Consider the following 18,081-nt stretch of genomic DNA (forward strand, 5'->3'; position numbering starts at 1 on the left):
AAGCACCCGCTCTGCACCGTGCACCGAGCCGGGCGCCTCTGGAGCTCCCTTTCCTCCACCAGCAAATCGCTCTGGCTCCCTAATTGCCCGCCCTGAGGCATCGGGATCACCCGTGACCCTCCTCCGTCATCAGGTGGAATTTAAGCACCTAAACGTATATATAGCCAAGCATCCAGAGCGCAGGGCTTTTAAAAGGAGTTAAACTCCTAAATAATATTTGGGGTCTTGGATGGTTTTATCCAATATCCCCAGTCATTAAATCAGCTCTTCTTCCTTCTGAGACAGCAGCTTCTTTCTCCTTAGCCTGGTTTTCCAAGGAAACGAGGCTCACGCCATCCCAAGGTGCATGCGGGATGAGAAGGCACCCACCCTGCCCAGCGTCCGAGCCCACGGGACCTTTCCATCCCATTTGGGATGAGGCACCAGCATCCCCAAGATGCGACACCCCAGCGAGTCGCACGAACGCCGGCGGATGGGTTAAGCCCAGCCCTTACGAGACACTAGAGAATCTCGGCAGCCCTGGCAGGCAGACTGGCTTGCCCAAAACGTGACCCAGCGCCGTTCTAAACCGGGTTTGAGCCAGCTCAAACATCATGAGGTGCGGCCGGGCTGGAGCAGGGCTGGGCTCGGGGCCACCCCGGGCACCCGCAGCCACGATGCCGCCATCCCCGGTGGTACCTGTCTCCGTGGTGACCATCTCCACGCAACCACCAAGCATCTCAGCCGCTACACCCCGCCAGGAGGAACCGCCGCGGCGCAGGGGTCCGAGGGCATCGAAAGGGACCTACAAACCTGCTGTAAAGCAAATCACGGGCGTCGCGGCGAGCGAACGGCGCCGGCAAAAAGTCATCTCGTCCCTCTTCAGCACCCGGAAACCTCGGCACGGATCAGGAAAGGGGAAATTCGGCATCGCCCCGGGGAAGCGGCGAGAAGCGCTGGGACGGAGGCAGCCCGTTAGCGCCCGCACCCCTCCCTCCTGCCCTACACCCCCTCGCGCGCTCGCACGAGTATGACTATCACAGCAATTAACACACATGCCAATTAGCTACAAGCAGGTGCTGGTTAACTCTGTGCTGAGTAATTCATAGCCGGCTCCAAGTAAATTGCTTTAAATTGGAGAGACGGGTGAGCGAGCAGAGTTGGCATTTTGCAAATGGGGGAAGAAAGAAAAAGCAAAGAGGAATCTCAGCTGGGAGATGTTTTTACACAACAAGGAATTTGGGGGTGCTGAATCCACGGCTCCGAGAGCTGGGGAGGCAGGAGAGCCGCTATCTCTTCCTATTTCTGGATTTTTTACCGGCTACACATATTTCCCATCTCTTTTACCTCTTTCTAAATGGTTTCACCTTGGCATTGCACGAGCAGCACGGTTCTTTGCACCACTCTGTAATTTGTCCCTTTTCCATTTCTGCTAAATAGCCCCATATTTCTCTCTGTGCGAGCAGGAGCACTTAGAGTCTCACATCCACTTTCTATGGCCATTTGCTATTTTCAATATACTTTTATTGCATCCCTTTTTAGTTGCCTCCTTACTAAAAGTTAGCCGTGACACGGCCGCTCCTCTCAAAGGCGATGACATTATCCGTCCTTCCTTAAAACCCCACCTTGTAAAGCCTTGTGCTCTCAGCACGATGTCAGCTTAAATAAACCAAACGTTGGCTGCGCAGCTGCAAAGGAAAGATCAAAAAGACGAATCCAAAAGCCTTTGGAAGATAAATAAAGGCAAATAAACGCATCCTTTCCAAAAATGTATTTTCCTTTCGAGCTCTGCATGGCCTTGCTTTTCCCAGCGCGCTGCCGCTGCGCTCACGTGCGGCACCGCGCTCCCCAATCCACTCGTGCAGAAATACGCGGTAGAGCCAGCGTTACGAGCGACGGCAAAATTCGGATGGGTTCATCGCGGCACCGGTTCAAGGGACCTTTTCCCCATCTCCATCCCCCAAACCGGGGCCAGCGCCACGGGGACGTCCTTGGCTGCGGGGAAACCTGCAAAAGCAGCTTCAAAGGACAGTTGGAGGCTGGGGAAAAAAGGGAAGGAAAAGGGACAAGAAGAAAAACGCTCTCCTGTGAAAATGCTGAAAGGACCGACGCGGCTCGTCTTACGGAGGAGATGAATGGGAGGATGTCCGATAACGGCATAGAAAGTCCCAAATTGAAGGGAGAAAAGCAGGTGACGGCTACGGAGGAGCACAGCCCGGCCCAGCAGCCCGCTCTGCCCAGGCCCCGAACGCTCTCTCCGCAGGACAACCCCATCCTCTACCCAGGATTTGCAGGAATTCTCCCAAAGATGGGTTTATCCTTACTTGGCTCCATCAAGCCAAGGGGCCGGCTCAGAGTAACGGGTCTGAACGCAGCGGGATGAGGGGTCCTCCCCTCCAGGCATCCTCCCCCGGGGAAGAGCGCACCCGACGGGACCGAATTCACCAAATGGGCCCAGCAGGACCAATATTTTGGGGGGCTCAGGGTTCATCTGCATACAGAAACGACCGCAACAACACCTTCCCCTGTCTTGGAGCATCTGCGGGCGAGGCAGGCCATTGCAAGAGAGCTTCAGCTCACAACCGATGGGTACGTGGGTTACAAGGTGCAGGGTTTGTCCTGTCTGTCTGCCCACGCCAGGAGAGCGCCCGTACCGGGGAAATGCTGCTGTGCTGCAAACCAGCCTGTGAGCTCAGCCTGCCATGGGAAGTGGTTTACACCCGCCACGCCGACGGTGCACCGAGCCGCTTGCCGAGCCCTTCCTCGTGCTGGGGTAGGGGTGTGGGGGGAACGGGCTGAGCGGAGAGAGGGAGCGATGATGCTCCGGAGGCGGCGATGATGCTTTGGAGGTGGCGAGAGCAGCCCCACGCCCTGCTGCACCACTCCCTGCTGCAAACTTGCAGCTTTTACCGAGAAAACAATTGAGTCAAGGCGCGACGCGGCTGCGCTGCCACGAGAAGCAGTCCGGCAGCACCCACGCAAAGCTCGGACTCTCCACCTGCTGTAAAAGAGCCTTAAAAGCAATTGCAAATAAAAGAGCAAACCTGCAGCCGAGGTGTCCAAGCCTCGGCCAGGGGCTCCCGGCACAATCCGAAAGAGCCGCTTCCCCGCCCGCGGACAGGGCTGGACTTCCATCCCTTAAGGACATGGATTTAGCTCAAAGTCACCTCTTGAACCCGACTGTTTAACTGCAGTTCTTGCCTTCCTGTTTCCTTTCTCGCTGACGGCCGGGCCTGCCTTTTGTGACTTAATTGTTGTTTTTTTAACATATCCTCCATGCTGACACCAAGGACTTTTAGTTTCCTTCTTGGTGGTTTCTGGATCTGCAGGACCGGCTTCCTTCTCCTCTGCAGAGGGGGGAAAAGCCCCCTTCCCTAAAATCCACCACCTGTATTCGTGTTAATGGTGCTCTTCCTATCCTGCAAAGCCACCGGCGTGCTGCTTGCCGTCATCCCACCAGTGAGTGACCGCCGCTGGACCGAGCCGGCTTTGCCGCGGGATGGGGGGCAGCGCCGGCAGGAGCAGCGCCGGCTCCCCGGGGCGATGCAGCAAAGGGCAGCCGCGTCCCCGCAGGGACCGTCCCTGGCATCGCAGCGGGCAGCGAGGGCAGGTGCCTGCGCTTCCCCAGCCCCGCTGCACGTACGCGTGAAGGACTCCAACTCGCCCGCTTAGCATTGTTTAGCACCTCTTTATCTACAAACCGAGATCAAAACCACACAAACATGCTAAAGTCCCCTCCAAAGCTTCTATTCTGGTTTCAGGATGATGCTATCTGGGTTCCTGTGTCGAGCCTCCAGATGCAGGCAGGGGGAGGGGAGAGGAAGGCGGCCGAAACGCGGCTCCGGAGCAAACCTCCCGCTCGGAAATGCAGCTGCAGGGCCCTGCTCGGCCAAGCCATCCCCGGGGCCGAATCCTGCTCGCCCAGCAGGTGCAAATCCAGAGTGGAGCTGCAATCCCTCCCGCGCACCTGATGCCGGCGGGACCGGGAAAGGCCCCGATTTCCCCAGGATCAGCAGCAAAACCAGCGGCTCGGGTCCTCCTGCCTGCGCAGGATCCGTCCCGCTGGCTGCAGGTACAAACCTCAGGAGGCTCAGGAGAGCAGAAGCGAGGCTGGATTCAATCCGGCCCCCGAGGAATTTTAAAAAGACACACATATTCCTGACCCAGATTCAGGCGCTCTCTGGAGAAAAGCAGATGCCAACCGCGCAGCCAGCTCTGCTGAGCTGTAACAAAACCACACGCCGTGCCAAGACCGGCAGAGTCTGGGGGGGGGGAAAAAAGCACAGCCCTTCAATGATGCTGGAGAACTGGCATTTGCCTGTGCAAGGAGGGGGGTGAAAGAAAGGATTTGGGGGACATTATTAAACCGGGGTTGATTTTCTCTTCCCCTGCAGCTCGTGCACCCGTTTGCACCAGTGTGCACCCAGGCAACACCCACCAAACAAGGGTGACAGCCCCGATGTTGGCACAAGGACTGGAGGCACCGTGGCAGCACCCAAACCAGGCACCCAGGTCCCCTGCAACCCAAATCGCACCGTTTCATCCCACGCTGCGGCTAGTCAGGGATGCCATCACATCCAGCACCCCGGGAGCGTGTCCCGGGCTGGGGATGGGTGACGGCGGGCACAGCCGGTGACCTTCCCCACGCCGCCAGCATGGCCAGAGCCAGCAGAGGCTGGAGGGGACATGGGGCAGCTGGCAGGAGAAGGGAGGCTGGGCAGGAGCCCTGGGCAAGGTCACCAGCAAGCCCATGGCCTCGCTCAGAGGTGGCCAAAAGCCAACCAGGGAACCGTCGTCACCCCATGTCAAGGCGAGGACGCGGCCTCTGGGAGGAAAAACCCGCGGGACCAGGGTAAGCGGCGTCCCAGGGTGGCAGCCGGTCCTCTCTCCTGGAGGGAGATGCCGCAGGGAGGGACGGGCAGGGACGAGCCACCGCACGGCACGGCATTAAACCGGAGGGGTCGGATGGCCCCTTGCTAAAGCGACCTTTAAAGCACTCCTGGGAATGGCGACGCACAAAGGCTGATGCAGGCGCTGGAAAAGCCCTGCGACCTTGAGCAACGACCTTGGCGGTGGCATCCTTGCAGCGGGGGTCACCCATCACCCCGAGCCAGGCTGCGGTCCCCTGGGCGGCTCAGCGGCTTCCCCGGGCGTGCACACTGAGGCTGGGGACCCAGCACCCCGCACCCCGCTATGGGCACAGCATCCCCTTTCCCAGCCGGGACCAACCGCCTGCACGGGGCAGCCCTACGCCACCTCCATCCCCATCCGCCCTCCATCCCCACAGAGGAGCAGCTGGACCACGCAAAGCCGTTCCCCTTCCCTCCCGTCCTCTATCCATCACCAGCTCCAGAGTTGGAGACCGGGGGTAATTTTCCCCTCTGCACTAAGTAGGGTTTTCTAAAAGAAGGGAAGCGAGAGCCCATTATCCGGCTCCATCGCCCACCCCCACGGCTCCCTGCAGGGCATGAAATAACCACCTGCCAGCTCCCTGTAGCCCCGCGCCGTGGCAATGATATCGCAGCTTCCCCTGTCACTATTGTCAGAGCAAAATTTAGATACCTGGTAATGAGGAGGTTTAATATGACAGATGAGAGGTTGACTCATTAAAAAAAAAAAAAAAAAAAAAAAAGCGAGAAGGAGAGAGAGCTGAATTTGGGGTCGGATCCTGCGCTCGTAAATCAGGAGGCTGTCAAAGTCGTCCCCATGCTGGTGGGGAGCAGAAGCAGCTCTCGACCCCAAACCAGACCCACGGTGAGGACTTTCGCCGGTGCTGAGGCCACGGGAAGGAAAAAGAGGGGATGGAGGGGGAAGACGCGGCTGCAGCTTTGGGGCCACCCAGCCCTGCTCCCCACCGAGCTGCCTCCCACCCCCGGCACGGCGGGATTCGAGCCCAGGAAAAGCCTCAAAGCCTCGGCGCCCGACGGCAGCGATGCTTCACTTTGAGGGGTTTTTTCTTCTTCTCGAATGGGAATCTGTACGGCAAGATGCAAACCTGGAGCGGGGGGAGCCGAGGCTCCCTTCATCAACAGCACCCAGACCCCAACATCATCCCCCATTTCCTCGGGCACCCCCCATCCCGAGGGTGCACCTCAGGGTGCTCCTGTCCCCCGGTGCAGCCCAGCGAGGTCCCCGCTGCCAGCGGTCATCGCAAGGTTGTCAATGACTTGCAAGTCCCAAAACACAACACACCAAAGGGGAACAACCGCTGCCTTCAGCTCCCGCATGGGGGGCAGGATCCCACCACCGGGACACGGGAACGGGGTCCCCAGGGGCGGCTCAGCAGCGTGAGGAGGGCGAAACCCCCTCTGCAGGGAATTTAGGGGCTCTCCATGCAAGGGGATGGGATTTCCCCCAGTAGCAGAGGGGACAACTCTCTCCCCGCGGTGGGTATTACCCAGGGGAAACTCCATCAGACCCGACTGCTGCTCCGAGCCATCCGTGAGAGCGATGGAAACCCACGGCAGCCCCGTGGGACATGGTGGAGAGCGAAACCACGCCAGGGAAAACACTCCTCTTCCCCCCGGCATCACCAGGATGGGATTGGGGATCCATCCTCCGCAGCCAGCCCAGGGCATCCTGCAGTCACCTTCCCTTCGCCCAAGGGCAACATGGCACAAATCTCCATCCCCACCTCAGCAATGCGGCCGGGGACCCCACACCCCATCCCCACCCAAGAAGGGACACCCAAGAGCAGCTTCGCAGACCCTCCAGCACCCAAAGCACAGCGCGGGCTCAGCCTGGGAGCTGGGGCTGCCCGGAGATCCCCAGTGCCATCCCAGAGCTCAGCCCTGGAGCACGATCCGCCCTCCCAGCGCACAACCCCAGCAGCGCCATTCCCAAAGGCTCAGCCCTTCCCCAAGGGCCACCAAGATCTTTCAAACCGGCCTCCCAAAACCACTTCTTTTTTTTTCCCACCCCCAAGCACTGGTGAGTAATAGCAGCAATGCCAAAAGTCACGGGGCTGCTGATTTTATTTGCATCTACCAACTGCTAACTGCATCCAGACCCAAAGCAGCTATCACACCCATCAGGTCCAAAGACACGAAGGCAATGTAGAAGCAGATGTTGCTCCTGCATTGCCTCATCCCACACTCTCGGTCAGGGTTTACACGTCCTAAGCTCCCAGGCGGGGAGCACCGGGCTCCCTAGGGGCTGCAGGGTCCTGCACATGTCTGGGGTGTGGAGGAGCTGGTGAAGCTGGTGAAGCTGGGAGCTTCCCATCGTTGGGAAGTGGATGGTGGTCACCAGCTCCACTTGACCATGAGAAGAAGGATAAGAAGCAAATGAGCTTAATTTGCCACTGATACAGCGACGCGGAATACTGGGAGGGTGACACCAGAGCAGAGCTCGCCAGAGAGTCCCTTGGAGAGATGGATAGGAAAGATCTGGCCAACACCACCAGGACCGGGCAGGACCAGGCTCCTGCCTCCATCCCAGCGCTCAAACTCAACCATCGCAGCTCTGAGCAGCCCCTGGCACTCCCAACCTGGAAACAAAACCACAAAACCTGGCGTCCTGGCCAGCTGCTTTTCTCGGAGGTGGACCTGCCCATCCATCTGTACACATCCCCACCATTTCCACCCCAAAAAACGACTTTGTTCTGTAGCCACAGGCTCACGCTCGGAGCCTGCTGCCATCTAACAGCTGGAAGCTTACCACTGGACACTGCTATCGTGTTTAATAAAGCAAACGAAGTCCACAAGCAGCATTAATTATTTGGGACTAGAGCAGCAGCACAATTTGCAAGCAGAGACCAAGGCCCCGAGGAACCGAGCAGAAAGAGCCATCCCTTGGCCCCGAGAGCTACGGCCCAAGTGCCGTGAGAGGAGAAGGAGCCACCGAAGCCCACCGAGAGGCACGGACCGGGGTCTGGCCGTTACCAAACCCAAACCGAACTCGCTCTAAGCGAACGGGAGGAACCAGGACAAGATGCCACACAGCAAAAACGGGTTTAACTTCCTCTTCCCCTGCACTGCCTCGAAAACACGGCAGCTCCAACCCAGCACCCAAATAACATTGCATCAGCCGCCGCATCTGCCGCTGGCACCGGCGCTCCGGGGACCCGCCGATCCGGAGCCCGGGCATGACACCGCTGGAGCACCCCAGGGACCACGGCGCACCGTGCTGCAGCCAAATCCAGGGCGGTGGGGGGACAAACCAGCTCAAGGTCCCGCGTCCCCAGCGTGACTCATGGCTGCTGGGACAGGAGGGTGCCTGCCGCGCCACAAAGGCTTTGCCGTCTGCCGGGATGAGATACGGCCCCGCTCCCCCGGCTCATCAGCAGCTTGCATGCACATGCATCTGTAGGCAAAAGGCTGACGGAGGACGGGGCTGGATCCTCACCCCGCGTTCCCAAGCCGCGAGCCAGCAAGGCGGGTGGGTGAGGATCCGGCCCCGGCTCGTCAGGCGGCCGAAATACAGCGAGACAGCTGGTTCTCAGCTGTTGCCGCTCACTCACAAGACGCACATTCTAGACACAGGCGCACAAATCCTGTCCTCACCGCTCCCCAGCACCGGCCCGGCTGGGCCACCGAAGCCAAGCCACGGTCTGCCCACACCGATGGCCTTCGCTGGCAGCTCTGTCCCGACCCACTGGGTGATGGTTCCCATTAGCAGGGAGAGGCGGCCTCATCCAGACCCCGTTTGGGGATGCATCCTCCAGGAATAGCGGGGAAAATTATTCTGGTTTAAAAGGGTTTTTTTTTAACCCACCCAAAGCTTGTGTTTTAGCAGGGAGGAGTTAGGCGGGGCAGGGGGAGTCCCCTGCTGCGGTCCCCAACCGGCCGAGCCCTTCTCCACGGCTGTGCCGAAAGCCACGTGCCGGAGGGGTGGTGACTTCAGCCAGCCCGGGGTTTTGGGGGCACGGATGCTGCCCACGTGCCCACCTCGGGCATCCCAGCAGAGCGCAGGGGCGATGCTCAGGAGAGCGACGGGGGTGCCCAGCTGCTGCGGGAAACGCCAAAATTTGGCACTTTCCAGAGGTGTCGCTACACCCCGGGTCTGGCACCCTCCAAGCTCCCGTGCCGGAGCACCGCCAGCACGCCGGTGCGGTTGAAGCCAAGGGCTCAATTGTGGGTCCCAGCCCAGGTTTCCGAAGGGATGGCAGGGAAGCCGCTGGGATGCTCGTGCGGCACAGAGGAGATGGACCCCGAGGGCAGGCGAGAGCTCGGGAGCCATCAGGAGTGTCACAGATAAACACCAGTCATGATTCCTCGTGGGAAAGGGAAAATATTGGGAAGAAAACCAAATAAGGCACTTTTTTCTGCAGACTTGCAAAGGGGGCGAGAGAGAAAGCGTGGCTTTCAGAAGGCACGAGTTTGCAGGTAGAAATGAAAATATTTCAGTCATAATTTTTGGCTGCAGGGTGGGGATGTAAGAATAAATAAATATAAATAAATAGCTGCCCAAATCGATTCTTTGCCCAAAAGAGGTGGAGGAGGAGGAGGAGGAGGAGGAAAAGGGCTTTGCAGCCGTCGCTGCCCAGGGCAGTACCGCGGGCAGCCGTTCGGTTTTGAAAGCAGAAACCCGGGACCCTGCAGCGGGGATGAGACCCGCGGCCCCAAACCCTGTCCCCGAACGGGGCCGACACCGCTGCGACGGGGTCCCCTGAGTCGAGCAGAGCGGAGAACCCGCTTCACCCACCCCCAGCGATGGTTCAAGGGTTGGGTTTAACCCAAAGAGTGAAGTTTATCTTCCAGCCCCGGTTGCGTTCAAGCCATCCATGAGCATCGGAGCCAGGGCAGCGCACGCGAGTGGTGCCTTGGGAGGGAAACACTAAAAGCACTTCTGAAGGCTGCCGTCCTCCTTCCTCTGGGTTTTCCACCTTAATTTTCACTGAAGTGGATATTAAGTTTATCAGCATTATTAATTCTAACCCCAGGCAGGATCTGGGAAGTCCCGGCCCCAAAGCAGTAACAGCGCAAAAAGACCCAAAAAAAAACCAAATCAAGATGGAAAAAGCTTTTGCTGGGATGAGCCAAGCCCAGTGCCAGTCCCAGCCCCACCACAGCCGTCCCTCGTGCGGGACCGGCCGGGCTGGTCTCCACAGCAAACCGAAAATTTATGAAATAGTTAAGGGAGGAGAAGGAACAGGAGCGCGGCGCGATGCTCCTGCCGTCGCTGGATGCGGCGTGGAGAGGTGCGTGGTACCCGGCTCAGCTCCCTGCGCGAGCCACAAACTCCCACTGTGCCGGGCACCCAGCCCTGGCTGAAAGGAAACGGCACCGAGCAGGAAGGTGTTAAAAAACCCCGGTACCAACCTCAGAGGAACCACAATAAATAACATCCCCAACACCCAAGTAAATACGGTGGGCTGCTCCCTCCTCGCCTTCCTGTTTGCTTTCGCAGATCTGGGCTGGGACGGCCGCCTCCAACCACCGGCTCCGTCCCGGCGTAGCAGAGCTCCGGCCGCGGCACCCTCCACCCGCATCGGCCCCGCCGCGGGGAACCGCGGGCACGAGCTTTCCCAAAGGGCTGGATTTTATCCCCCGGGAACAGGCACCAATCCTGCATCTGAGCCCGCGCCTGCTGCGTTCTCCTTGCTTGTCTGTGTTTGTTTTTATTTTAAGAGGAGGAAATCCCGGCTCACCCACTCCCCATCGCTGAGCCAGGTCTTCCCTCCGTGCCTCAGTTTCCCCCTCTCTCCATGCAGCTGATCCGCCCAACATGGGAACTCCCCCCACCGCCCAGACCCCCCCTCCCTCCCTCCCCACGCAGCCCTGGATAAAAAGCAACGGGTCCTGATTTACGGGCACTTTTGTGCTTTACCACGAACACAAAGGAGAGGGGAAAAAAGAATTAGAGGCACACTCACATCGAAGATTGGTGTCAGGAGCAAAAAGGGGGTCTGGGGCAAAACCCCCCCGGCAGAGCAGCGGCGACCACGGAGGCTGACAATAGATAAGGGCTCTAAATTCGGCACTGGGCTCTGTAAGGCGATCGGGGTGGGGGTGTGCCGGGCTGTTTATTTGGCTCCAAACTCCGCACCGACACTGCAGCGTCACCCGTGTTTAAAAAAGGAAGGAACGAAAAGACGGGGGGGAAAAAAAAAAAGAAAAAAAAAAAGAAGGGAGAAAAGTGCACGCAGACGTTTAACAATAACAACAAAATTAAAAAAAAAAAATCAAGAGAAAAGGAGCTGGGGTGGGGGGGAAAAAAGGAAACCCAGTTGGGCTGGCAAGGTTTAAAGAGACGCCTGTTTTATAAAAAGAAGTTGCTAATTTTAACTCTCCAGTGGAAAGAGTGAGAGGTACTTACAGGAGACAGGGTGGCTGCGTCCTTCTCCACGTCTGCTGCGCGCTGGCAGCCGGGAGGAAGCGCGCGGGACGCAGCCGCTGTCCCCACACCGCTGCCACCCCGAGCGGCCGTCACCGAGGCCGCCGGCCGGCCCCCGATTCCCCCAAAACCCCGTTTGGGGAGCGCCGGGGCGCACCGCAGCGTCGAAAGGGCAGAGGCAGATGTGAAGGCAGGAGGAGGTGGTTAAGCGTGCGGCAGGGGGAAGGGAGCGGCCAGAGCCGGCCGCTTGCGAACAGCTGCCGAAAGCAGCCCCCGGGCTCGCTTCCTCCACCGCCCCAAACCCGGGGACACGGCGGGATGGGGACAGACCCCGTGGGCACAGCGGGACCCCCAGGGAGGACGAGCCCCGCCGCTGGCTCGGCACAGTTAAGACAACATTTCTGTGCGGACATTTCTGACCAAGTTGGCTTTTTCCCAAAGGAAAAGGGCTTTGAAGACATTTTTCTCCCCCCCTCGGTGGCAAAATAGCAGATGAGCTCAGAAAACCGAAGCACAGGGCAGAGCCGTGACCACGAAAGGCCACCCAGCTCTGCCGGGAGTTAAAAGGTGACCTCCAGCAGCACGATCGCGTTTCAGCAGCCGCCCGGGCAGCAGGAAACCATCGCTTTACCGAACCCAGGATCCCACCAAAGTCCCAAAGTCGGAAAGGGGCAAGAAGTGGGATTTTTGGTGAGCCCACCAGCCGGTTTTTACGAGCTCTCGCCGGAGACAGGGAGGATCCTGCTGGATGCAAACAGCTCGGTGCCGGGTGAGGCGGCACGCTCACGCCTACGGCACGGTGGGAGCCCAGGAGCTGCAAACTCAAGTCTCCACCAGCATTAAACCTCCAAGGGCACATGATGCAAGGCCTTAGGCAGCAGAGGAGCAGACCCAGCGACCCAAAGGCTCTTCCCAAGCAGCTGGAAATCAGCCTCGGGCTGCAAAAATCTCATCGAGAGAGAAGCAGGCTGGCACAGACCCTGCAGCTTGTGCATGCGGTAACGGACACGTGATTTACCGAGCATGGCTGCAGTGAGATGATACGACCGTCTTCAGGACATGAAAGAGTCGATTCAATTAAGGTCACAGGCCCTAGAAGAGTTTTCTGCAGCAGATGCGGTTGGGCAGAGGGAGGTTTTCCTGGTGCGCCTCAAATGGGGCTGGCCTCAGGAAGACAAAATGCCTATTGATCGCGGGTAGCGATGCTGCACATCGCAGGATGCGAGGACGTGGCTTCATTGGGATTAAATCACCCGGTGCTGGTTGTCGCACGCTTCCGAGGCAGGGTCGATATTGCTCTTCTAATTGCTCAGCTCCTGTCGCTCACAGAGCGAAGGGGACGAGTTTCAAAGCAGTCCCCGGAGATACTTCTCGAAATCCTCCTCCCCAAGTCGCGCAACTTAATGCACCGCTCCCTGGAGCGAGCAATTATGCAGCTGCAGAAATCGCTAAACTGCTCCTCCCCTGCTCAAAACTCCGTGCCGGCACCGGCAGCAGCACGGGGCTTTGCGGGAGGACGCTGCCGACCCAAAAAACTAAAATTTGTGCGAGTCTAAAAAAGAAGGAGCTGTTGTAACTGGTCAATGTGGAGTCGGCGGAGCTGAGCATCCCATCTCCAGCAACAAGCAGCGATTTGGGGGAGAACACATGAAATTATGGAAAGATCCTGCCACCACCCGCCAGCATCCGCGCCAGGGGGACGGGACGCGCACGGTGCATCAGGACCGCGACGCTCGGGAGCCATGGAGGGCCCTGCCCTGCGCACCCTGCAGCAGACAGCCCCGTCATTCCTATGCTCCGTTTAATTATTCACCGCACTAAAAAGCACACCCTTTGGCTGGTATTTATTTGTGCCTGAAGCGAGCAGACCGGAGCCAGTCCCATACCAGCACCCAGCACTCTGCCGCAGCACCGCGCTCGGCCAAACCGCAGCAGGACGGACCTGGCCGAGCCTTCCCAGCCCTGCTCTCCTCCGGCACACCACGGCCCATCGCTGGCGCAAACGGAGCATCACCGAGATACGGCGGGGCCCCTCCACCGCTTTCACCCTGATGCAAGCCTGTGGAGCTGCTCTTGGTTTCTATCAGCGTAACCGACGGCAAGACGAAGCCCTTGGTCCTGACCTTGCGGAGGAAACGGCGAATGCTATCCCCATCTCCCAGCACCAAGCCTCCAAATAAATTACCTGCCCCCTCTCTGGCACTAAAAAGCCATCTCAACCCAGCAAAACTGCTCACTAAGCAGCGATGACAGAGTCCCCTCCTTTCAGGAGCTGGGGTCAGATTATTTTTAAAATCTTTCCTTTTATTGATTTCAATATCAGGTACAGAAGATACATTACACGAAACCGTAGAGCCCTCATAAAACGGGTCCGTGCCATTGTCTCTACCACAACCTCATTGCAGACAAGGGAGACGCAAACATTTACTGTAACAGCAATAAACAGGCAAAGAAGGTCGAGAAGGGAGAAAACCTGGACACAGGGCCCTCTCCCAACGGCACCTTATTTCTGGGGAACGCAAGGGACAAAATAACAGTGGGTTTGGCCACAAGTCTCGACCACCCAGGGAGAAATCAGGGCAGGAAACCCCTGCTTTGTGCCGACACCTCCATTTTGCAAAAAAAAAACCCAGAGCCCCAAATCAGTGCCGTGGCCGTGGCCGGGACCCGGCAGAGCCATGCCAGGCGGTGAAGTGAAGATGGGCGTTGGGGAACCGGGGAGGCACCCGCCGATGAGTGCGGGGCTGCCCGCCGGGCTGCAGGACCACGAGCGGGTGCCACCTCCCTGGCCCGCGCCAGCTTTGGGGACTCTGCAGCCCGGTCCCGCTCACCAGGACCCCCTTGCGCCTGCGGCAAGAGAGGGGTGCGCAGCCAGGCAGGGTGCTCCCTGCCAGCACGAGCACCCACTGCTCCTCCTGCCACCGGAGCAGAGCTGTAGGGTCAGATCCTGCACCAATTTGGGAGTCTGAGCCCCTGAGCTGCATCCAGCTGGGGTGACCTCCATTGGGGCCCCCTCCTCGCCCCCAGCCCAGAGCGGGGGAGATGCACGGCCCCCGGCAAGCAAACTCAAGGGGGAAGGCAGCAAGAGCCCGAGGGCTGGGATTTCCCTCCCTACCTGCTACGCAGACTCCTGCATCTTCTGCTCCTGCCAGAGGACGAGCTGCGGCCACCGCTCCTCGATCAAACTGCAAAGAAAAAGCGAGCAGCCATCAGTCTGAGGGGACGGAGGCAAGGAAAGGGCTCCCCGCACACCCCATCCGAGCACGGCCGGCCAGAGGGGACAACGAGGGGCTCCTGGTCCCCCCCGGGGCAGCCCTAGCTGAGGGGACAGGAGCTGGAGGGGTCCCCTCCTGCACCGCCCTGATCCTGAGCATCGCTGCAAGGGCCACGGAGGCCGGGTGGGACCTTGCCGGGCTTCTGCAAGGCAACCACAAGCCCTGACCTTATGAAATGTAATTATCGTTAACAAGGGACAAGATCCAGCCCGGCAGCGCGTCCGGCAGCAAGTCGTTCAAGGTTTCAAGTGAACTTCGCGATCTCTATGAAGTCCCTCGCGCACGCCCCGCAGGGAAAAACGCCGACCTGCGCGCTCGGATGCTTTCTCCTGGGAAGCGCGGCCCGCGCGCTTGGCCCAAAGCAGCCCTCGCCAAGAACAAAACGCCGTGGCCCAGAAGGAAACGCGGCTGCTAAATTCATCTCATTCGCCACTCAAAGATGGGAGGCGATCCACTGGGCAAAGCGCAGCGGTTTCAGCCAGCCTCATGCTGGTCATTCATCTACTGGTGGCCGTCACCCGTCTGGCGTGGGACGGTGCCTCCCCTGCGCAGAGCCCGTTCCCCACGGCACGCTCCCACAAGCGAGAGGAACGGTGCTTTCTCCCGCTGCCCAGAAGGGAAACTGAGGCACGGGGGCCAGCACCCGGCTCTCCGAACGTGCCGCGAGCTCCCGCTCCCGAAGCCGAGCTGCAGCCTCACCCCCGGCGCCAGCAACAGAGCGAGGAATTGTGCTCGGCTTTCTGGCGTCCTCATCCTCCGCTTCAACCACAAAACCAGCCTTCCTCTCCCCGGCTGCCTCCCCTCCCACGGCCAGCTCATTTCCTGACATTACAAAATTCAGCCTGAACAAAGCCGGAGCGAGGAGCGCGTGGCTCCGGCCAGGGCTGCACCTACCCCTTGCCCCCGAGGAGCTGCCTGGAGGGGACACCCCAAAACAGGCGGGGTACAAGCAGCTTTCCAGCATCCCAAGAGCAACAAACTTCACGCTGCATGGGCTGGGGTCCTGTAGATGGACCGGCCGCAGGGTTTCCCAGCATCGGGACAGACGGATGAGCTTGCCTCCGACGCGTCCACAATGGGAGAGCAGCAGAGACAAGGATGGGGGCCTCCAGCTACTGCCCCGCTTCCACCCTTTCATGCCCAGACCAACCTGTTGCCCCCCCCAGGACGCCCCTTTATGTCCTTTAATAAAAAAGAGCGTGGGGACAAGGACACCCACAGAAGCAGCGTCACCTTGCAAGTGCCACCCTGGGAGGTCCCGGGACAAGGGACGGCGCTACGTGCGCTCCCACTTTCTGCCTTATCTCAGCTGCCAAATCGGGGGTCAGGGGCTGCTTCTCTGCAAACGAGCCCCCCCCCGCACCGGGCCCCGCCGCGCCGTCATTACTGCAAACCCAGGCGTTACCCGCAGGGAGCAGGGCCAGGGCCGGCTCCGAGGGATGGAGACGTTAGCATGAGCGGGACCACCCTCGCACCAAGGGGCTGCATGAGATTGGCACCCATGCCACGGATGCCGTCCCCGGTGTTTAATGCAAAGGATCTCTCAATGGCCTCCTGAGCCCCCGTGCCTCGGCGTACAAACGGCTCTTGCTGATCTCGGCATCGCAGCGCCTTGCAGGGCTGGTGGCCGAGCACCCACGCTCCCTGCCGCTGCCCCAGCGTGGGGACCGGGGACCGCGGGCTGGGCTGGGTGGAGGATGTGCGAACACGTGGCTCCGGTCTGTGCCCGCGGCTGGCTCTGCTGCGGGCAGCCGAACCCCCGCCTGCCCCGGGGAGCTCGGGGCCAGCTCCACCATCCCACTGGGACGCAACGGGGGACACGCAGCCAAGCAAGACCTCGTGTGTCTGTACATGGAGTTGTCCCCACTTGGTGGGGGATGCCGGTAAACAAGCCGGGAGTGTCCCCGCAGGCTGCAGGATCCCCACTCGCAGCCCACCTGAACCCGGAGCCGCACACCCACGGTGCCAGGCCACGTCGCCGCCACGGGACAGCCAGTACACGGACCCTACGCCAACAGCAAAACTATCCATGCCTGGTTATTCGCAGTAGCCTACATCTCCGGCTCCCAGAGCCGAGCGGGCTGTTTCGATAATGACTGTGGGACACCACCTGACGCCATGCAGCCCTCGGCGTGTCGCGGTCCCCAGATCCTGACAACTAATGGCAATGCCTTTGCCGAGCCACTCTGGCAGACCCGCTTCCCCCTCACCGCAGCAAGGTGGGAAGCCCTGGGATGGCCAGGATCGGTCTCAGGCTATTTAGCCGGGCAGGCGGCTCTGACAGAGCCCACGTGCTCCCCTGCAAGGGCCTGATCCCAACCCAGCGCAGGGGCGCAACCCGGCGTCACCCAGCTCTGGATCAGCCCCCAAGACGGGGATGAACGGCACGCACGGGGAGACAGCCCAGAGACCACGGTGCACACAACCGTGAGCTCAAGGGCCCGATCCTCTCGAGCCCCATGGCTCCAGGGTTGCTTCACGCCCCGGCCAAGCTGCAGAAGCCGCTGCCCTTCGGATCTGATGGTACATCCAGCACCAGTAAACCCCAGTGAACCCCCAGTCCCCATTTTGCAGCGTTTTGAGCTGGTATAAAGGAGCAAAGCCCCCACCCGCCGGTGCTGCCAGCTCCCCGTGTCCGTCCACGTGCGTCCTGTGCCCCGGCGGGCGAGCATCCCGGCACGGCTCCCAGAAACTCTGGATTCTGGGGTGTTTTGAAAGGTCACCATCTGACCCACTGCGGCACGCAGGACCGGGTGAAAGGGACCCTACGCAGCCCCCAGGTCTCCCCAGCCCCACGGCACCGCCTGCGTTCGAAGCCTTTTTGTTTTATAGAGAGAAATGCTGCCCAGGAAAGGGGAAAAGTATCGTGTTTTCAAAACACTGTTATTTTATAAGCTGGGGAAAAAAAAAATCACATAGGGGAGGGATGGAGGCAGTAAAGGCAAGCAAATTCCCCTTTCTAAGTCAAAAAAAGGAGGGGAGGAAAAGGGGGAAAAAGAAGACAATCTTTTTGTCCAGCTTTCAGACAGAAATGCTGAGCAGACAATAAAATTGTTCCTGTTTGAAAACCCGAAGCTTCGGTTTCGCCCAGCGACAAACCAAAACACCTCGGGGTGGGATCTGCCCCGAGAGCAGCAGAAAAACCTCCCTGGCACGGGGGGACCTCCTGGGGCTCCCCGGTTGTAACTGATGTAGCCGGGCTGGTGCAACCGGCCGTGCAAAGGCAGCGGGTGGGCAGTGGAGCTGCTCCCGCCGGCCAGGAAGGATCCCGGAGGATGCGCCGGGATGGCTGCTGGTGACTACCCTGGATATCTGCTCAGCTGATGCTCGGCAGCCCCTGTGCCTCAGCCAGTCTTTGCTAATACCCCCAAATATATGTATATTCCCATATATAAAGATATAAACCCCCAAATACATGTATATTCCCATATATATGGATATAAACCCCCAAATACATGTATATTCCCGTATATATGGATATAAACCCCCAAATATAGATATATATTCCCATATATATATATATAAACCCCCAAATATAGATACCCTCATA

The 18,081-nt window shown here is 59.3% G+C and overlaps 1 protein-coding gene across 10 annotated transcripts in view; it reads right to left on the reverse strand.

Moving 5' to 3' along the window:
• Positions 1-18,081, reverse strand: part of MEF2D (myocyte enhancer factor 2D) — a 98,629-nt gene that overhangs the window by 37,073 nt on the left and 43,475 nt on the right. For all 10 annotated transcript variants that reach the window (XM_087772208.1, XM_087772214.1, XM_087772213.1 and 7 more), the window contains exon 2: positions 14,372-14,441. The gene's annotated coding sequence lies outside the window, so the exon portion shown is untranslated. The remainder of the gene's footprint in view (positions 1-14,371; positions 14,442-18,081) is intronic.

Source organism: Nipponia nippon, unplaced genomic scaffold (assembly GCF_047370975.1).
Source record: "Nipponia nippon isolate SJK-2023a ecotype South Korea unplaced genomic scaffold, ASM4737097v1 scaffold_36, whole genome shotgun sequence".
Lineage (NCBI taxonomy): Eukaryota > Metazoa > Chordata > Aves > Pelecaniformes > Threskiornithidae > Nipponia > Nipponia nippon.